This window comes from Vicugna pacos, chromosome 3, assembly GCF_048564905.1.
Source record: "Vicugna pacos chromosome 3, VicPac4, whole genome shotgun sequence".
Classification (NCBI taxonomy): domain Eukaryota; kingdom Metazoa; phylum Chordata; class Mammalia; order Artiodactyla; family Camelidae; genus Vicugna; species Vicugna pacos.
This window is the reverse complement of record NC_132989.1, coordinates 50,131,023-50,151,844: the sequence shown is the minus strand read 5'-3', so window position 1 is coordinate 50,151,844 and position 20,822 is coordinate 50,131,023. Positions and strand designations below refer to the sequence as shown.

General features: G+C 35.7%; 2 long non-coding RNA genes across 11 annotated transcripts in view; one reads left to right on the top strand and one right to left on the bottom strand.

The window, feature by feature from the left end:
- LOC140695602 (uncharacterized) overlaps positions 1–20,822 on the top strand; it is a 280,415-nt gene that overhangs the window by 163,526 nt on the left and 96,067 nt on the right. For 5 of the 10 annotated variants that reach the window (XR_012071269.1, XR_012071265.1, XR_012071264.1 and 2 more), the window contains exon 1: positions 19,780–19,941. The exons of 3 other annotated variants lie outside the window; for them this stretch is intronic. This is a non-coding gene — a long non-coding RNA (uncharacterized lncRNA). Of the gene's footprint in view, positions 1–19,779; positions 19,942–20,822 lie in introns of those variants that run through there. 2 more of the 10 variants (XR_012071273.1, XR_012071267.1) reach the window with 1 other exon arrangement.
- Positions 18,778–19,647, bottom strand: LOC140689558 (uncharacterized). Its single transcript, XR_012064602.1, has 3 exons — positions 19,540–19,647; positions 19,287–19,432; positions 18,778–19,082 (listed from the first exon to the last, which is right to left on the bottom strand). It is a non-coding gene; the product is annotated as an uncharacterized lncRNA (long non-coding RNA).

Genomic DNA, 20,822 nt, shown 5'->3' with positions numbered 1-20,822 from the left:
TGCTGTATCTGTGGTACTTCTTTTACTTTTTTTCTATTTAACCAAAATTAAAATGTGAAGAAATTGCAGTTTTCTCTTAAAATGCACCAATGGTGATTTGTCTTTTTAATTATTTTTTAAAATGTTTCAGTTTTTCTCTTGTTTATCATTTGATAATTGTAGAATTGAAAATTTTTGTGCACTAGAAAGTTGTGGATAGAATTGATTGGAATATTTTCTTTATTTCAATCTTGAGCATTATATTTAATGCTGTGTTTCTTTTTTTAACATCTGTATTTATTTCTGTTCATATTCTTTTTCAATATAGGTTATTACAAGATACTGAATATAGTTCCCTCTGCTATAAAGTATGACTTGTTGTTTATTTTATATACAGTAGTTAGTATCTGTAAATCCTGAATTCCCAATGTATCCCTCCTCATCCCATTTCCCCACTGGTAACCATACGTTTATTTTCTATGGCTCTGAGTCTGTTTTTTGTTTTGTAAATAACTTCATTTTTGTCTTTTTTTTTTTTGATTCCATATATAAGTATTTTTGTTTCTCTTTCTGACTTCCTTCACTTAGTATGACAGCCACCAGGCCCATCCACAGTGTTGGAAATAGCATTATTTCATTCTTTTTAATGGCCAAAGTATTTCATTGTATTCCATGTTTGTATATTCTGGAAATCAATCCCTTGTCAGTCACATCATTTGCAAATATTTTCTCCCATTCTGTAGGTTGTCTTTTCATTTTGTTTATAGTTTCCTTTGCTGTGCAAAAGCTTGGAAGTTTAATTAGGTCCCATTTGTTTATTTTTGTTTGTATTTCTGTTGCCTTGATCACTGACCTGTGAGAACATTGCTACAATTTATATCGGAGAATGTTTTGCCTGTGTTTTCTTCTAGGGGAGTTATGTTGTCTTGTCTTATATGTTTAAGTCTTTAAGTCATTTTGAGTATACTGTTGTGTATGGTGTGAGGGAGTGTTCTAACTTCATTGGTTTATATGCAGCTGTATGATTTTCCAGATACCACTTGCCAAAGAGACTGTCTTTCTCCATTTTATATTCTTGTCTCCTTTGTCAAAGCTTAATTGACCATAAGTGTGTGGCTTTATTTCTGGGCTCTCTATTCTGTTTCACTAATCTATATGTCTGTTTTTGTGCCAATACCATGCTGTTGTTATTACTGTAGCTCTGTAATATTGTCTGAAGCCTGGGAGGGTAATTCCTCCAGTTTCATTCTTTTTCTTCAGTATTGCTTTGGCAATTTTGGGTCTTGAATTGGGATTTATGTGGGATTCCATATAATTTTTTGGATTATTTGTTTAGTTTTATGAAAAATGTCCTGGGTAGTTTGATAGGGATTACATTGAATCTGTAGATTGCCTTGGGTAGTGTGGCCATTTTAACAATATTAATTCTTCTAATCCAGAAGCGTAGGATATCTTTCTACTTCTTTAAATCATCTTTAATTTCCTTAATTAGTCATTTATAGTTCTCCATGTATAAGTCTTTCACCTTCTTGGTCAGGTTTATTTTGAAGTATTTAATTTTTTTGATGCGATTTTAAAAGGGATAGCATTATGACATTCTTTTTCTGATATTTCATTGTTAGTGTGAAGAAGTGCCACAGATTTCTGTATGTTATTCTTGTATCCTGCCTCCTTGCTGAATTCATTTATCAGCTCTCGTAGTTGTTGGCATGGAGTCTTTAGAGTTTTCTATATACAGTATCATGTCATCTCCATGTAGTGATAATTTTACCTTTTCTCTTCCAATCTGAGTCCATTTTATCTCTTTTCTTTCTTTGATTGCCATGGCTAGGACTGCCAATATTTTATTGAATAGAAATTGTGAGAGTGGGCATTCTTGTCTTATTCTAGTTTTTAGTGGGAAAGCTTTAAGCTTTTTACTGTTGAGTTTTATGTTGGCTGTGGATTTGTCATAAATAACTTTTATTATGTTGAGATATGTTCCCCCTATGCCCACTTTGTTAAGAACTTATTTTTATCATGAATGGATGTTGAATTTTGTTGAATACTTTTTATGCATCTATTGAGATGATCATATGATTTTTATCCTTTCTTTTGTTGATGTGATGTATCACATTGATTGATTTATGTATGTTGAACCATCCTTGTGTCCCTGGGATGAATCCAACTTGATCACAGTGTGTGATCTTTTTATGTGTTGTTTGATTTGGTTTGCTGATATTTTGTTGAGAATTTTTGCACCTATGTTCATTAAAGATGTTGACCTTTAATTTTCTTTTATGGTAGTGTCTTTGTCTGGTTTTGGTATCAGGGTGATGATGGCTTCATAGACTGTGTTTGGGAGTTTCCCTCCCTGTCAATCTTTTGGAAGAGTTTGAGAAAGGTTAATGCAAGTTCTTTGTATGTTTGATAGGCTTCCCCAGTGAAGCCATCCAGTCCTGGATTTTTGTTTGCAGGGAGTTTTTTTTTTTCTTTTAATTATAGATTCTATTTTACTTCTAGTGATCAGTCTGTTCAAATTATCTATTTCTTCTTGATTCAGTTTTGGTTGACTTGGGCTAGGGACCACTCACATCCTCTATGCCGGTTTTTCTCCATTCTGTTTGCCGCAAAGCAGCTACCATGTTCCCCTCTGAGCCTCTGAAGCTACCCTTCTGTCCCAGCTGACCTCCCTGCTAGAGAGGGGACTTCCCAGGGTGAGGGTGCTTTTTTTCTTTTGCTGCTCCATCCCCAGGTGCAGGTCCTGTCTCAATTCTCTCTTTTTCCTCCTGGTAGGCTTCATGAAGATTTTTCTTATAGTTCCACTTGTACATGATCTGCTACCAGAGTTCAGTAGGTATTCTGTGAAATTGTTCCACATGTAGTGTATTTTTTTTTGTATTGGTGCAAGAAGGTGAGCTCCATGTCCTTCTATTCTGCCATCTTCAAGCCCCTCAAATACTGTGTTTCTTGAGAAAAATTGATTTGTTTGACTTTTATAATAATTATTTTAGCATAAGAGAGGAGGCTCTATACTTTTGGGACTCTAAAATAACTTTGGGTAATTTAGAAATGATGTTTGTAATTACTGAACTTTTTCTAACTTTGACCATAATACTTATTTCTAAACTTTTTTTGATATTCATATAAACATATTTGTGTTTATTGTTGATCCTATGACATAATTTTTCTCTATGAGAATTTTTTTTTCTTAGAAAGAACATGTATTCTCAAAATACCTAATGACTATATTAAAATATTTCCAGCATGAAAATTTTAGTTGCACCTGCAGTCACCTTTTTTGGGCCAACCATTTGGAATAATTTTGCCTATTGCAAGCTCCTTTTTATTACTTTCTTACTGGTGCTTAAAAAAATATTGCCATCTGAAAATGGCATCCTTCCATCAGACATAATGTATATACTTGAGAATTGTAAAATCCCAACTTAAAGTACTTGGGGGTCTGCTTCCTACATCAACAAATTCTAAAGGAAAAGAAAACTTTTGGAAAGGGGACATCTCCAGGAATGATTTAAACACAAAGATGGTCACTAATCTTAGTCTTGCTCTATATTTATCATTATAATTACTATATGGTGTCTTTTAATTACTATCTGCCCTTGCCATTATTGATTATTATTTTCATTTGGCTTCTTTGGGTACCAATTTAACGAAAAGTTTTCTAATGGGTAAAGCGCTTTTAGCATATTGTGATCTTTAATAATACCAATGGTAGTTATTCAATCAGAGACTTATAATCAGACATTGAATTTCTTAATTCCTTGGGGTAAATGGGTACTGCCTATATTTAATAAAACTTGTATTTCCATTGCCTAGAGCTAGCCTTATCCAAAATTTAAAATTAAACCAAGTTTTTTTTTTTTTTAAGGGTTTTTATGTCCGTTTAAACCATTCCTTTTGGATATTTAACAACTTAGTAATCGGGTACTAGGCATGTTCATTTCTTGTATTCAGTAGATCCAGGAATGATTCTAGATGGTTCCAAAGTTTTCCTTTCTGCAAGAATAAAACTTTCCCGTGTTATTTTCCTTTGGTTCCCTAAACCTGGCTACAGTAGATTGTGTTCAATTATACGATCTAATTTATGTTAATGTTAAGTAAGCTAGCCAGTATATTGCAAACTTCTCTCCAAATAGTTCTTCTTGTGTCTACCAATAGGGGGAATTTCATAAAACAGACTTAATGGTAGAAGAGGTAAATTTGGTCATATTGATATATGTTTCCTACATCAAAATGCATCTTTGTTGCCTGTTTTTCCCACAAGTAAAATCAGTTCTACTAAGTAGACTTCAGTGTTAGGGGCTCATCTGGATTAACTGAACCTGATCATGTTTATCTCATGAGATTTTAATTGTTTTGATATAAGTATGATGTATTATGCATTCAGTACAAAATTAGTGATAATCTATCTACAGAGTACGATATAGTTATTGACTTCATTGATCACATTTTAACATGCTGTAAACTTAATCACTATTTCTAAAATTTTAAAATTTAAAATTTAATATATTTTGAATAGTCATTTACATGGCTCAAACATTCAAAAACTGTAAAATGAGAACAAAGAAAGTTGCCCTTAAACCAGTATTTCTCAGCCATCTAATTTTTCTCCATTCAGACAACCAAAGTTATCCATTTGTTTGTATTCTTATAGAAATACTGTATGTGTTTATAGACAAATGCATACATTCTTGTTTATCTTTTTAAAACAAAGGGTAGAATATTATAGTCATATGTATTGGAGATCATTAGTTCATATTAGAACATAAAGATCTTGGTTATCCTTTTACTTAATTAGTCCTCTATTAATGAATATTTATGTTTTTTTCCAAACTTGCTAGTGCAAGTAATTCTACATTGAATAACCCTGTATATAAGTTATTTTTATCCATCTAAGTTGAATTAAGTAGCTATTGAATGAATAATATTTGACTGGTGTAATAGTATTTGTCTTGCCTTATTTAGGTTAGGTAAGTTCATTTATTTTAACTGAGTCAAATTTATAAGCATTTCCAATTGAAACAACGTTTTTGTCACTAAAAACAAAAGGAAGCTGTAATTTTTCTGAACTACTTTTTAAAGAAAAAGTGTTGAATGGTTGATTTACCTAAATTTAAGAATAAAGAAAACCCATTTGATGTTGAATTTTGCCAATTCAATTAGTGTAGCATGAAAAATTAGAAAGAAAAGGATTTCCAGGATAATTTTCTGTAGTAAACCAAAGAATCAATGAAGTGGGAAAAAAGAGGCTTTTCTTCTTAGTTCTAAATCCAATTACAGTAGTTATGAATCTGGGTATGGCAACGTTTTTGGTTTTCTTGCTTCCCAGGCTTGGTGTTTACTATGAGAAAGCAAAGCAGGAACTCATTTGGGGTTGATTACATTATGGATATAGGGACAGCATCATGACATTTCTCTTCCTATAATCACATTTTCACCTCCTCATGTGGTGCACACCTGTGCCTTGTTGGCAGTTGTACTCAATGGGAAGTCACACATCACATAGTTCCAGTAAGGGAGGAAATTAGTTTTGTGCAATATGTGTCCTTTCAGATGACACTGGGTGTTTCTTACTGAAGCTCTGCAAACTAAATAAATAAAAATCAGAAGAGAAACTTTGAACAGAATTCAGTGCAAAGAGTATCTGGCATGATGGATAAAGATCTGCATGCCATGGGTAATGGAATCATAATGATTTTAGTAAATGCTCATGTCTGAGTTTATTTAAAATTTAATAGCAATTCAAGGAAGAAAGCTTTAGAATAAAATTATGTATACTAACTCTGCACTTCGCATAAATTTTCAGGCTGGCTCAGTTGAACAATAGGATGTGGCAGTGCATTCATTTCCCATATGAGTTCAACATTGTCTTCCCCTGCCCCACACCCTGCCCAGCTTTCATTGGAAATGTTCTGCAGCAGTGTGACTTTTCCATTGTAAGACTCTGTCTGAATTTCTCCTCTAAAGTCAGCTTCATCTTTAGTTCTTGGAATTTACTTTCCCTGATGTTTTTCAGCTTTCTGGATATATAATCTTTTCATTTTATCTTAACAGTTATTATTAGCTACTTTCAAGCACTCTCTCCTGTTTATGACTCTCTTAAACATGTTTTACTATTTGGACTATTATTTGTTTGAATGTGTTCTGTTACCTCTTTAATACAATTAATGTCTGTATATAAGGGGAAATTACTACATTTATGTATTAATTTGTCAAGTTGGTTTATTCCACAAGCAGATGAGAGAGATACTTAGAGCAAAAACGAAGAAGGGAAATTATTCAAATATTTATTTGAAGTCATGGATATTTCACAATTAAACATAAAAGTAGTCATAGTTAGAAAAAAATCAAAATTATTGTTGGCATTTCTTATACTTCTTTTATGATTTTTATGATTGTTTTTATTTGGAATTATATCTGAAGGGGACTATGAAGTCTCTTGTGACATTTAGGATTTTTTCTATAAGTTTAATTAGATCCTGCCCGTTCATTCTCCCAACCAGTATTTCCTCTTCTTTCTCAATTCCCAAATATTAGAAAAGAGAATAGCCATTTTTTCCTTTCCAATGTCTACCTTATCTGCCTCCCTTTTTTAGACTGTTGTGCCAAGGCAGCAAAAGGAATCACAACAGAGGTAAAATTGACTGAAAAGAATAAATAAATAGAGCTTCTGGGATATGTGGGACAACCAGAGATTCAACATTTATGTCACTGGAGTCCCTTCATGAGGAGAGGAGGAAGAGGGTGGGCCTAAAAAAGCAGTCAAAGAGATAATGACTAAAAGCTTCCTAAATATGTTAAGAGTCATTGAAGAAGTTGTTCAAACCTCAAAACCCTCCAAAGTTCATGTTGACACATTATAGGCAAGCCTCTGAAAATTAAAGACAAAGAAAAAAATCTTGAAAGCAGTGACAGTAGGGACTGCTTAAGAATAGGGACAAACAATTCATATGACAGTGTACTTCTCATCAGAAGCCACAGAGGCCACAAGGACATAGCATACATTATTAAAGTCCTAAAAGAAAAGGACTGTCAATGTAGAATTCTATGTCTGGTGAAAATATTCTTGAGAAATGAGGGGAAAGTCAAGATATTCTCAGATGAAAGAAAATTAGGATAATTTGTTACAGCAGACCTGTTCTGAAAGAATAGCTAAAGAAAACTCTGAACAGAAAATAAATGGTAAGAGAAGGAAATCTTGGAATACCAAGAAGGAATAAGCAACATGATAAAAACAAAAATATGGGTGAGAACTATACATTTTCCTTCTCCTTTTGAGGTTTCTAAATTATGTTTGATGATTAAAGCAAAAATTGTAGTATTGTCTGATATGGTTCTACAGGTATATATAGGAAATATTTAAGGTAATTATCTTATAATGAAGGAAGGTTGAGGGATGAAAAGTGAGCTCAACTTCGTGTATTTTACTCAAACTGGTAAAATGTTAATACCATAGACTGTGGTGAGTTATTTATGCATAATGTAATACATAGAACTATTACTTGATAACAATACGAAGAGCATACTGAAAAACACTGTAGAAAAATCAAAATGGAACTCTAAAAGCATGCCAAAGTGACTAATAGTAAGACAGGAAAAAAGGATGAACAAGCAGAAACCAAAAAACAGAATGGCAGACTTAGGCCCTAACATAATAATAGTTACATAAAATGCACATGATCTGAGAATACCAATTAAAAGACAGAGACTTGCACAGTGAATTAAACAAAAAGTTAAAAAAAATGTTGAGCCTGCTTTTATGTTTTGTATAAAAACTCACTTTAAATATAACAAAAAGCTAAGTCCATATTTATACATCATGCAAAACATTTGTATATTAATGTCAGATGTATTTCCATCCTAAATGTGTATAAACCAAACAACAGAGATACAAAATAAATGAAGCAAAAAGTGATTGAACTTAAAGAAGAAACAGACAAATCCATAATTATAATTGTAGACTTCAACACTTTGTATTAGTTTCCTCAGGATTCCATAACAAAATACCACAAGTTTTGTAGCTTACAACAACAGAAATTAATCTCTTTCAGTTCTGGAACCAGAAGTCTGAAATCAAGGTGTTGGCAGAACTGATTTCTTCTGGAGGCTCTAGGAGAATGTCTGCTCCATGTCTCTCTTCTAGCTTCTGGTGGTTGCCAGGCATTTTTGACATTCCTTCGCTGATAGACCTGCCACTCCAATCTCTACTCCCATTTTCTTGGTAGCCTTCTGTTCTGTGTCTGTGTCTCAGATCCTTCTCTGTGCCTTTCTCTTATAAGGACCCATATCATTGAATTTAGGGCCCATCCTCAAATCAGCATCACCTCGTCTGAAGATCCTTAACTTAATTGTATCTTCAAAGACTATCCCTTCGTTTTAAAACATAAGGTCACATTTACTGCTTCTTGGTGAAGACACCTTTTCTTGGAGGCTGCCTTTTAACCCATTACAGCTGTCCTATCAGCAATTGACAGCAAATACAGAATTGGCAAGGATGAAATAACTCAATGTAACACCATCAACCGGTGAGATGTAATCAACATTTACAGACTATTACACCAAACGAAGGCAGAGTAAATGTTCCTTTCAAGTGTCCACAGAACTTATACCAGGATAGAACACTCTCTAGGTTTAAAACAAACCTTGAAAAATTTAGAAGGATTGAAATTATACAGAATTTGTTCTCTTACCACAATAGAATTAAACTAGATATCAGTAACAGAAGGATAACAGGAAAATTTTAAAATACTTGGAAACATACACAGTCCTAAACAACATCCTTCTAGATAATTTATAGGTCAAAGATAAAGTCTCAAGGGAAATTAGAAAGAAAACATTGAATTAAATAAATATTAAAATATAACCAACCAATTTGTGGGACACACTTAAGGCAGCTTTGAGAAGGACATTTATAACACTAAATGCTTAAATTTGATAAGCAGAAAAATCTCAAATCAGTAATCTAAGTTCTCTTATCAAGCACCTAGAATAAGAAGACCAAATTAAACCCAATGCATGAAGAAGAAAGGAAATAATAAAGAGAAGAGCAGAAGTCAAGAAAATTGAAAACAGGAAAGCAATAGAGAATATCAATGAAACAAAAAGCTAGTTCTTTGGAAAGAGCCATACAATTGACAGACCTCTAGCAAGACTGACAGAAGAAAAAGAGGGAAGACAAAACATTACCAATATCAGGAATGAAATAGAGACTGTCACGACAGACACTTGAGATATCAAAAAGATAACGAAGCGATTCTACTTGCATGCACAGGAATTTGACAACCTAGATGATTTAAATTCCTTGAAAAGCACAAAGTTCCTCAACTCACCCAGTATGAAAGAGAACATCTGAATAGCCCTATAAATAATGAAATTAAAATTTTAGCTTAAAAAGTCTCTGAAATAAAATACCCAAGCCCAGATGCTTTCACTGGAGAATTCTCCCAAACGTTTAAAAAATGAATGCCTCTTTATGCGATCCCTTTCAGAAAACAGAAAGGAGGAACAATTTCCAAATTCAGTTTATGAAACTAGTAGTTCCTGGATACAAAAATCAAAGGCAATTAAAAAGAAAAAAAAAGAAACTATAGAGTAATATCCATAACATGGAATACCACTGAGCAGATGTGATACATTCAACAATTTGGATGGATATCCAGAAAATTACGCTAAATAAAAAGAGCCAATAGCAAAAGTTAAATGATGCCATTTGTATAACGTTCTTGAAATGACGAAATTGTAGAAATGGAGAAGAGATTAGTGTTTGTTAGGAGTTAAGAATGGGTATGTGTGTGAAAAGTTGGTGTGGCTATAAAAGGACAACAGGAGGGTTCTTTGTAGTGATAGAAAGGTTCTGTGTCTTGAGTATATCAGTATCCATATCCTGGATGTTATATTTTGCTGGAGTTTCACAAGATGTTACCACTGGGGAAACTGAGTAGAGGGTAAATATGATCTCTCCTACTGCATACAACTTCAGTGAATCTACAATTATCTCAAAATAGAAAGTTAGAAAAATTATAGGAAATTCACATATCTGTGTCCATAAATACTGGACAGTACCTTGTTTTGGATTTTTCCATTCAACAGATAATGATTATCAAATGATTATGAAATGATTATTATGCCAGGCCCTAGAAACTCAGGATCAACAACACAGATAGTTTTAAGTCTCATATAACTTAAATTCTAGGGGAAGAAACGGGCAAAAGATAAGCAAACAAATAAACAATATAGTTTGAGATAATAGAAGGTGTTGTGAAGAAAGTAAACCAGTGTCACAAGACAGCAAGGAATAGTATGGGTGGTTGGAGTTAGACTAGGCAGGCAGAGGTGTTTTGTCCGTGGATGGGACTGTTTCGCTGTGACTATTGAAATGGAGAGCCAGCAAGAGATAATTTGGAGGAAGATCATCCCAAGCCTATTTTATAGCGATTACCAAAGGTCTAAGATGACATTTGCTTATAAAGCTCCACTTGCTTGAACAACAGAAATGTGGCCAGTATGGCTGGTATATGAGAAGAATTTGAAGAGATTGCAGAGGCCAGATCAGATGGGGTCTTATAGGCTATGATGACAATGAGTTTAGATTTTACCATAAATGTGGAAAAACCTTTAGAAGATTTTAAGCAGAGGAATAGCGTGAACTGATTTATGATTTTAAAATACCATGTTGAGTGATTTATGAAGAACGGAAAATTTAAAACAAAGAAATTAGTGAAGTCACTCTTGTAATAATTTGGGCAAGAAATGGTGAAGTCTATCTTTATTTCTTCAAATATAATTTAAAGTTCATGTTAAGTGAATAAAGGAAGGGAAGGATGGAGGAATGAAACTAAGCATTGAAAGTGGTTAATTATTTCAAAAGCTCTCTATGGGAACAAGAACATAAGTACTGGAGTCTTAGCTTGTGTTCATTTGACCAGTTGAGGGCTGAGTATCCTGGGAAATCAAAAGAGGAAGAAGGTTCATGTATTGTCAAATATCAAAGATTTCTTCCGCGTAGTGTGTGATATACCTAGTGTGGTATAGTAGTCAGTATATGTAATTGTAATAAGTTTAGCGGGAAATTGTAACCCCTGTTAGTCTGACCTAAGAGTCAAAGTGGCCAATAGCCTCACTGCCTGCTTATTTACCTCCCACTTACTGTGTTATTTCTTTGTGTTGCCCTGAGTACTTACTTAGCCCAGTGTCTTATGAACAGGAGTGGACTAAGTGTTAAAACATGATAAACCTAACTTGTGAATGAGACTTACCCTCTTTGGCATTCTGCCTCGTGTTTAACATGAGAGAGAGAGAGAGAAATAGGAAGAGAGATTGATTTATTTTAAGAAATTGATCGACACGGTTGTGGAGGCTGGCAAGTTCAAATCTGCAGGTTAAGCAGGCCGGCAAGCTGGAAACTCAGGAAAAAGTTGATGTTGTAGCTTGAATCCAAAGGTAAACTGCAGGCTGAATTCCCTCTTACTTAGAAGAGGTCAGTCCTTGTTGTATGACTTTCAACTGACTGAACGAGCCCCCCCCCCATTATAAAAGATAATCTCTTTTACTCAAAGTTTATTGATTTAAATGTTAGTCTCCTTAAAAAAAATACCTTCACAGCAACATCCAGATGAGTTTGACCAAATATCTGTGTACCTTGGCCTAGTCAAGTTGACACATAAAATTTAGCATCACACATAGGGAAGTTGGATTCTACCAGCCCTGAAGAGACCATGTAGGCCAAGCATGAAAAATCTCCAGTAACAGTTGGAGACAGATGATAATGATCAGAGGAGCACACCTTGACTTTGGGGCTGCACAAGTCTTGTCATAACCCTTGTTGAGGGTATGGATAGAACCTTGGAGATAATAGTGAAGATTATTAGATTTCTCAATTGCCTGGAAAGATAAGGCTTAGAATTGGCTTTAAGTTGATTCAAAGAAAATAAGGACATGTGTTTCATTTTCCATACTCAGGTTTGTGGACTAAGTGTTAAACACGAGGCAGAATGCCAAAGAGGGTAAGTCTCACTCACAAGTTAGGTTTATCATGTTTTAACGCTTAGTCCACTCCTGTTCATAAGACACTGGGCTAAGTACGTACTCAGGGCAACACAAAGAAATAACACTGTAAGTGGGAGGTAAATAAGCAGGCAGTGTAGCCGTTGACCACTTTGACTCTTAGGTCAGACTAATAGGGGTTACAATTCCCCTCTAAATTTATTACAAGCTACATATCCTTCTGTTATGAAATACTTAGTCCACAGTTTTGTATATATATAACTGTGCAATAGCTCTTACATGCTAAACTTTGGCAATAACTGAACTGGACTAAATAAAAGAATAAAAAGAAAGTCTGTAAGCAAATATCTGTGCATTCAACTATTTTTTTAAATGGCTATCAATCCCCAGTGAAAAATGGAAAGTTAGGTAATTATTAAAGTTTCTGCTTGCTTAAAGGATTTTCTCCATATTAAGTCTTTTTAATTACGTGTCTGTGCTTATAGATTTGTTTTTACTGTGAGAATTAAATTGAATAGTGGAATAGCTACATTTTTTTAAAGGGGTTGAGGGAGAGAAGGTTTGTAAGGAATATGTTCTAAGGCAATTTATAACTTCAGTATTGTAGGACTGTTATGCAGAGTAAATAAAATACCTAGATGAATAACCTATTATCATACCTGACACAGGATAAACACTCAGATGGTAACTATTTTTTGTTATTTTAATTGATTTTTTTGTTGTGGCAATAGTTTGATCATCACAAGGCTGCTTGGACAAGGGTATGTTTGTAGCCTTATTCAGACTTAAATTCTCTGATCTTAAACACTTTTAATGTATAACACATGATCAATTTTGACACTTTCCACGGCTATTTTGACTAATCTGAAAAAGGAGAAAAATAATTCCTTGTTTGGATGTCAGGACGGGCTTCGTGGGAAGGGGGAGTGTTTGAGAGAGACCCTTGGAGAACTAGTGATTTTTTGATGGGTACAGAGAGTGAGAGCAGACACCTTTGGTTGAATATACAACAGTCACTCCTCTCCCCACTCTAGCCCTTCCCCACTTCCTTGCTGGCAGAGCCCTGAGCCCCAGACCAGGAGCTCACTTTCCCAGCTTTCCTTGCAGCAGGCGTAGACATGTGGTACAATCCTAGCCAGTGCACTCCTGGAGGGCTTCTAGCAGACCTTTTCTTCCTGATTATCAGAGACGAAGGAGGGGGAGGGAGGGAGAGCAAGAGAGAGAGCGAGGGAGAGAGAGGGAGAGAGAAAGAAACTACTCTTCCCAATGAGCACAAAAATAATAGAAAATATTTATATAATGCTATTTCCCAGGTACTATTTTAAGATTTTTGCAGTTTTTCATGTCAGAATATTAAATCTTCACTTTATCTATATTGTCATTAAATTATAAATACCACTTTTATCTCTATTATAGATGGAGAAAACCAAAGCTTGGAAAATATAAGTACATTTTGAAGATCACAAAACAGAAGTAGATTTTAAATGCGTTAGTGTAATTCCACTAGCTGTGGTCTTGACTGTTACACTATGTAATGAATACCAAAGGGATTGGTGATGATACAATTGCAGAAGGAAAACACTAGCTCCTTGAAAATCTTTGTGACAGAAAACTAACCAAACATGAAACTTAAGTTCCTCTGCACGTACAGAATTTAAGAATATTTAAAATCTTTATTGTTTTGCTCACTGTTGGTTGGATTTTCCATGACTTGCAAGTAATGGAAGATAATCTTAGAATTCCTTAGGTGATACTGGTGGTAGTATTGAAATTAGAAATGAACATTTAAGGCAGGGAGAACAGCATGAAGAAATTCAAGAATGGGTTGGGTTTAGAAGATAGCTGTTAACCTCCATTTGCTGGACCAGAGTCCATGTGATAGAGCTGTAGGCAGTCAATCTTGAAATACAGAAAAAGTTCTGTGGTAACAGCATCTCATTTGAATTTTCACTAGTTTCAGGCAGCATTGGGAGTTTCTCTTTAAGGTCATTGAATTTGCGAGCAATAAACTTAGAACACTGCTTTAAGAAAAGCAACCAGGTAAGACAGTGGGTCCCTTTTCTAGGGGTATGGGCAACGTTACAACTGCGTTTCATCAGTGTGGCTACAAAGAAATTTGTATGGCATCTGTAATTAAATGATTATCTCTGGTCCTGAATTCTAGTTATAGCTTTACAAGCCTCTAAGAAAAATTTATGCAGGGAATATGTGCTGCTCATTATGTTTGCATGGAGATGTTTGATTTCTCACTATTATCTCTTTTAATCTTCTGCAGAACATTTTAAAGCAAAATTACTTCCATTATCAAGTCCTCAAATCCTTTTCTGAGAAACCATGTAACATTCTGCTTCATGGGTCCCCTGTCTAATGAAACACTAAGAGCAAGGGCTCTAAATCAACCCTGTGCTTCACTCTGTTCCTCCCATTTTGCAGGGACTGAGGACAGAGCACATATATCATCAAGATTGGCTGTTTTCTTTTTAACATTGTTCCTAGCCTCCTGAATGTTCGTTTAATGCCAGAGGCAGTGTAGTATAAGGGAAAAGGTACAGGTTTTGATTTAAACAGAACCAATTTGAAATCTGGCCCTAACTTTTCTGTTATATGTCTTTGAATAAATTCTACTTAGGCGTGCTGAGCTTCAGTGTTCTTATCTATAAAATGGAAATAACAATTCTTCCCTTGTACAGCTTGTTGTGTGAAATAAATGAGACAATATATGTGTTTAAAAATGCTAGACTTCTTTTCCTCTTTCTGACTCCTAATGAATAAACAGAAGTAATTATTAGGATATGTTGGAAAATATTCTTATAATTAGAATTATTCAGGAAAAAGAAATCAAGAATCATTTTGAGATTGTTTAAATGTTATACTATGGTTCACATCAAGTGTTTGCTTCTTTTGGAACTCTTTTTAGTATATTTCTTTAAGATTCTTATATTACATTGATTTGCTGAAAGCTTAACCTATAATTCTTATTTCTGAAAAATAGCTTTTTCTCCTCTACTCATCTGTTGCCTATTTATGGTATCAATGAGTCACTGTCAGATGGTAGTAAAATGGAAAACCAAATGAAACATGGAAGGCACTGATTAGTTCTTTGAAAAGCAAAGAAGACTTTATCATAGGTTCTCAAGGAGATTCTTACTAAATTTGAATTTATGTCTACAGATTGATCATTTCAAATTTTCACTTTGTTTTGACATAAAGCAACCACAGCATTTAACAGTGACCCACCTGCAAGAGGATGATAAAGAAATCAGGCAGTTGATCAAATGAAAATCAGTCACTGAGTCAAACAGAAATCTGATTTACTGTGATACTCAAGTTTGATTTGACTCTCATGAGTATCTCTATGTCTGGAAATTCCGAATGTATCTATTGAAAGCAGATGCTTTAATGGTTCTGAATTTAGGGATACTCTGAACATGGAAGTTCAGGAACTAGGGAGATCCACAGGCAAAGGTGTGAGATATACAAATGTAAATGTACCCAGGAAAAATCTTCTCAATAATACAGTATTTTCGTAGGACTGTTAACTTCTAAAAAGAGCAACAAAACTAAAACAATCTTTAGAAATTTAAAACAGTGTCACAATTTCCTGCTAAATAAATATTGATTTAATTTTGGCTTGGGGTATCTAAAATTGGTTTCAACATGTGTCATTCAGAGCTGAATTTATCCCATGGAGGTTGAAGTAAATTGCTGGTAAATACAGTGTCAGTACAGTAGTGATGATGGAAGGAAACATAAAAATCCATACATTTCAAACTTTAAAAAATTATGTGGCATAGTTACATTGCATTCTGGGTAGAGGGTTTATCATCCTTGTATCCTCCCTTAAATGTCCAAAAGGATTATAGATGCAGTGTTAAGATAATAAAGAAGGCCTCTGAAAAGCATTTAGATTCAGCAAATAACAGGGTTTGAAAGGGATTGCCTGCTCCTACTCGTTTCACCGAAGCAGAAACTGAAGGCTTGAAGTGACTTACGTTGAATCACAACAATGCCAAGTGTTGCAAAGTTTGTACTGTCAAATTAGATAAGCAGTCACTATCATCAAATTGTTTACATGTGAACATCAATTATAGGCAGAAACTTAAAGGTAATAGTCTTTTCCAATGTATTTGACATAGAAAAGAAAAGATAAGAGAAAGTAAAAAGAAGAGGAAGGATGGCACCATAAGCATGTGAAAAGATGCTTCACATCATATGTCACCCGAAAATGTAAATGAAAACTAGAGTGTGATACCACTATACACATATTTGGAAGCCCAAAATTCAGAACGCTGATAACACCAAACGCTGGAGAGCATGTGGGGCAACAGGGGCTCTCATTCACTGCAAAGTGAAGCCACTTTGGAAGACTGTCAGTTTCTTACAAAACTAATCATACACTTACCATGTGATCCAGCAATTGCACTCCTTGATATTTTCCCGAAACAGTTGAGAAGTTATATCCACACTAAAACGTGCACACAAATGGTTATAGCAGCTTTATTCATAATTGTCAAAACATGCAAGCAACTCTGAGTCCCTCAGTAGGTGAATGGCTATATAAACTGTGGTACATTCAGACAATGGGAAATTATTCAGCACTAAAATGAATGGAGCTACCAGGTCCTGAAAAGACATGGAGAAGTATAAAGGGAATATTATTAAGTAAAAGAAGCCAATCTGAAAAGGCTACATACTACATGATTCCAACTATATGACATTCTGGAAAAGGCAAAACTATAGAGACAGTAGAACCCAAGTTGCTAGGGGTTTGTGTGTGTGTGTGTTGAGGGTTGAGGGTTGAGGGTGTGTGGCCATGGTGGAAGGAGGGATAAATAGGCAGAGCATAGAGAATTTTTAGGGCACTGAAAATACTCTGTATGCCACTATAATAATGGATATATGTCATTATACATTTGTCCAAACTCATAAAATGTACAATACCAAGTGTAAACCCTAAAAGAAATGGAGCTTTGGGTGATTATGATGTCTTATTATAGGTTCATCGATTATAACAAATGTACCACTCTGTTGGGAGATGTTGATAATGGGTCAGTCTATTCATATGTAGGGGCAAGGAGTATATGGGAAATCTCCCTTTCTTTCATTTTTGCTAGGAATGGAAAACTTCTCTAAAATATAGTCCCTAAGAAAAAGAGGATAGAAAAATTTGAGGGGGATAGTCAGGGTTGTTAGTCTGATCCAAATTATCTTGATGGAGTTGCAGCGAGCTCAGCCCCCAATTCAAAGGTGTCATTGTCTTCCCTCCTATAATTTGTCAAAGAAAAATTGCACCAGACAAGTTAAACTGGCAAGGAAAATTTTATTCAAGATTATTGTAATTGTGCTTATTGTTGTAGGGGAGAGACTGAATTCAGTTGTGCTAGAACAAAAGGTGGAAGAGTTTTAGCATTGGGATAATTTGGTAGAAAAGTCCTGGAGAACATTGGTCAGTGTGATTAGACCATTTGTGTTTGCTAATTGTTGCTTATCAAAGTTCAGCTTCTACCTTCTCAGAAAGACTCAGAGATTGGGTACAATATTTCTTGACTATTACATCTCAAAAAGATAGGTCCCAGGTCCTAGAGGGAGACATTCTTGGTGGCAGGAGGCTCAGAGAAGATTTATTTTGCAAAGGGGTGGAGAAAGTACTTACTATTTCAAGTTTTCTAAAGTAAACACTGAGAAGGAGACCAGGCATGTATGGTCAGGGAGATCCCTCTCTACTCACCCTACTTAGTCAAGCTGAGGGGAAGTTAAGGCTGTCTTGGTCTGATTCCACTCTATGCAGCTTTTTGTCCATATTCACACATGAGATTTACAGTTGTCTAGATGAGTTGTAGAATTCTCATAAAAAGGTATCACCACCATTTTGCAGTGAAGAATGGGATGCTCAGGGAATTCGTCTTCCCAGACTCTCACAATAAGGAGTTGAAAGGAGTCACATTTCACATTTTGGCTCTTAGTCTAGTAATTATTCTCCTGTGTTAGTTACTTGTTTAAACTAACAATTAATATTTGGGTAATATTTGCAGTTTCTGTAGTACTTTCATGTAGATTATCCAATTTACGCTTCACACTGAGGCAAAGGTAGAGAGGCTGTAATTATCTTCAATTATAAATAAGGTAATTGAAACTCGGAGAAGTTAAGTGACTTTCCAAATAATGAGATTGGAATCCAGATCTCCTGATCCCAGTAACTAATTAATTAAACACATATTTAGACAAATACCCAATATGTGTTGAAGTTCTATGTTACGAGCTAGAGATTCAAAGGGAAGCAAGGTTTCTGCCCTCATGGAGCTTGCATCCTAATGAGAAAAGACAGGATGAAAGGAAAGAAGTATGGGAACGAGGTAATGGCAGGGAGCAACGAGGACTCTGAGAGAAAGTGTAACCTGTCAGGGTGGGTGGTTTTGCTTCTCTGGATGAGATGTTTGGGGAAGCGGCTCTCAGGAGTGGACATTTGAGCTGAGTACTGGCATAGTCACACCCCGAATAGAAGCAATAGAAATTATACAAACTTAGCGGGGTAAGTAATCAGCAAAACATTTAGTATATGTCAGACACACTTCCAAGTCATTTATGAAGAAATATTCGTATTAATCCTCTCAACATCCTTATGAAGTAGCTACTATTTTTGTTCCAAAGTTACGAATGGAGGAACTCTCCCTTATGGCACAGAGAGACGGTAAGCTGGCCAACATCACATAGCTGGGAAGTTGTTACCGAATTCAGATCAGCTGCTCACCGCTGGAAAGCCAATGCTGAAGAGGCAAGTGTTGGTAGAAAGGAAAAGTTGCTTTAATCAGAAAGGCAGCATTCTGGGGAGAGAACGGACTTGTTTCCCCATACCAGCTCCAAAGCTTATGCTTAGCCATGGCAGTTTTTAAAGGGGAAAAGGGGGAAGAATCTCAGTGAATCATCAAGGCAGGAGGTCCAGCTCTGCGTCATTCTCCATTGCATGCAGGCTGGCTGACTCCTCACGATCTTTCTTCACGTATCATCTCGTCCACGTGGTCTGCCTGCAGGATTGCTAAGGAGACTCTTGCAGAGAGCGAGCCATTCTTTATACTTAATTCACCATTCCTACTTCTTTTAATCTAGGGAAAGAATCAACAGGTTAGGCAGGGTTTTACGTGCACTGAGTAGCGCATAAGTCAGGAGTTAGGTTAAATGTTATCTAGTGATCTTGTTTTTAATAATGAAGGTGTAAGGGGAGCAGAAATAGGCAAGTAGGAAAGGGACAAAAGAGCTGCTTACAAAGCGGCAGAGCCAGGGCTGGGATTTATACTCAGGTAACCTACGTTCTTGGTGTAGTACTTGCTGCTGGCTGCTGGCGGCGCAGGAGGAAGGCTGGTGTGGCGGAAGCGTACTGAGAAAGTGGGCGTGCAGCCCTCCTTATCCGTGGTTTTGCTTTCTGTGGTTTCAGTTACCCACAGTCAACCTTGCTCTGCAGATATTAAATGGAAAATTCCAGAATAAAACTTTTATAAGTTTTAAATTTGGAGAGGTTCTGAGTAGCATGATGAAATCTTGCATTGTCCCATTCTGTCCCACCTGGGCTGGGAATCATCCCTTGGTTCAGTGTGTCCATGCTGTGTATGCTATCTGCCTGATAGCATAGGAAAAAAATAGTGTATATGTAGGGTTGGGTCCTGTCTGCAGTTTCAGGCATCCACTAGGGGTCAGCGTATCCCCGTGGGTAATGGATGACTGATATGTACATAAAGCTGAGGTCACAGAGGGGCACTGAGGTCAGACCACTCAAGACTTGTGAGCCATTGCAGAGAGCTGATATTTCACTCTGCGGACTATGGGAGTACACTAGTATTTTTAGCTGGGAAGTCATGAGATCTGACTTACCTACAACACCTTTATTTTTCTCCCTAATGTTTGACATTCATAATCAAGAACTGCTCTTGAGGTGAGCTACCATCCGCCTTCTACCTGAGAAAACAGGTGAGGGGAGAGAGGAAAAGGGTGTGGCCAGGAAGAGCTGGGCTGGAACTATGCTGTCCACTATTGCGTGGAAATGCTCCTTTGAAACACTGAGACATGTGACACAGTATCAATATTGACGAATATCTGTGTCCTGCCAACACGGGAAAGCTACACTGGGGTATACTGTGGGGTATAAACACTACAGGTGGCTATTTTATCTTAATATACTTGCTGTAACTCCTTGTTACTTCTTATTACTGGTAGTGTCATTATTTTTTGTTTTTTCCAACCAGGCAAATTTTTGCTTTGCTATTCAAAGTTGTTGGCATGTTGCTCTGCAGATTTATTTCTTTTTGAAGGGCTCATGTTTATTGTTAGTGTGTCAAGAGAGTGTATCAAGGCCAAAGTATAAGTGAAAACAAGGAACAGTCCTGTACAGAAGATACAGGAGGAATGTGGCAATTCTTATTTGACTCTGAGCACATGGAGCTTAGATCAATATTTGATGTGTACTTGGGAAAGAATGGGATGGATATATTGAAGGTTAATGGGAATACAAAAATAATAAAATGTGTATGACCCACAGCCTTAAAAATGAAGTTTTTAAAATTTTTTCAGCAGTTTGCATTATAGATTTTATAATCCTTTTAACATCTTGAAAATAGAAGAACTTGTACAGAGATTTAGTGACTTTCAAGTCAAGCAAATTAGTTGATGAAAGGAGATCATACAAGAATATCTTTCCTAATGGGGAAGGCTGAGATGAATAAAGACCCTTAAGATCAAAACACTAAAAAGATTAAGCCAATCGAGTTCCAATCAGCGTACTTTTCTGTAGGCAGAAGAGTATTTTCAGCAGTGTTCAATGAGGTTTTTTAAAAAATGATATCTTAGTGATG